The sequence below is a fragment of the Cynoglossus semilaevis genome, chromosome 12 (genome assembly GCF_000523025.1).
Source record: "Cynoglossus semilaevis isolate Cse_v1.0 chromosome 12, Cse_v1.0, whole genome shotgun sequence".
In the NCBI taxonomy this organism is placed as follows: domain Eukaryota; kingdom Metazoa; phylum Chordata; class Actinopteri; order Pleuronectiformes; family Cynoglossidae; genus Cynoglossus; species Cynoglossus semilaevis.
The window spans coordinates 2,106,333-2,107,405 of NC_024318.1; the positions used below are offsets into that span (position 1 = coordinate 2,106,333).

The 1,073-nt window shown below is 35.8% G+C and overlaps 1 long non-coding RNA gene across 1 annotated transcript in view; it reads left to right on the top strand.

The window, feature by feature from the left end:
• LOC103386972 (uncharacterized) overlaps positions 1-671 on the top strand; it is an 89,174-nt gene extending 88,503 nt beyond the window's left edge. The window contains exon 3 of the long non-coding RNA XR_522370.3: positions 271-671. This is a non-coding gene — a long non-coding RNA (uncharacterized LOC103386972). The remainder of the gene's footprint in view (positions 1-270) is intronic.
• Positions 672-1,073: the final 402 nt, after the last annotated feature.

The following is a 1,073-nucleotide window of genomic DNA, read 5'->3' on the forward strand; positions in this document are numbered from 1 at the left end:
GTGGAGGGGGTGGGGGTGGGGGGGGGTCAATGGTGCTGCTGTTGTAATTTACAGTGTGTTATCTTTGTCTACGTCTGTGAAATGATGTGGAGTAAATCAGAGCAGCAGAGTAATGAAGGTGTGAGGATTCATGGTTTTAAGTGTAGTATCTGTTATGGTGAGGGGGCTGGAATGACCCCCCCCCCCTACCCCCCCCAGACTCAGGGGCCATAAAAGCAGCAGTGCAACGCCGACGGAGCCCGAGTTAATGTTAATACTGTCTGTCTCCAGGTTAGTAATTGGGTCGAGCTGATGAGTTGCTTCACAGACCAAGTGTAAATCCAGCCCCGTCCCCTCCGCTCCCCTCTTCTTCCCCCTTCGCTGTAAATCTGACACAGCTGGAACAAGGTGCAATCAGAACAAATATTGATCCTGCTTGAAGCCCGCTGTGTCTTTGTGCAAATGTTCTTGTGTGTGTGTGCACATCCAGTCAGTGTGGTGTAAACCTGAACAGCCCTGGTGTTTAGGTAAACATTTGTCCACTGATGTTAAACTGCTGAGATGGTTTTAGAGTCTGCTCATTGGCTCCTCTGTGTCTGATAAATGTTCCCGAGTGTTTCAGTTTACAATGAAGGAATGACGATATTGATGATGATGATGATGATATTGAATATGATACAAAAAGTTTACATTTTGACAACAAATTTAATAAAAAAAAATTATAAAAATGTTCTCTAAATTCTCTTAAATAATAAAATTAAAAAAGCATTTTCAAGCATTTTTCTCAAAATGTATTAGATTTTAACCAAAAATCACTCAAAAAGTTCACATTTTGACCAAAAATTCTAATTAAAAATATTTTTATGAACATTTTTCAAAAAACGTTTTTTTCTACAAATTTAGAAAAAACATTTTCAAAACATATTTTGAAAAGGATTTCCAAAAATGTTATCTAAAAATTTTTTTTTTTCAAAAAATGTTTCAAAAAAATCTTTTTCTGAAGATTTTTGAAAACATGTTTAAAAAAAAGATTTTTTTAAAACTTGAAAAAAATCAAAACGTTTTTAACATTATTTGAAAAAAACTTGAAAATG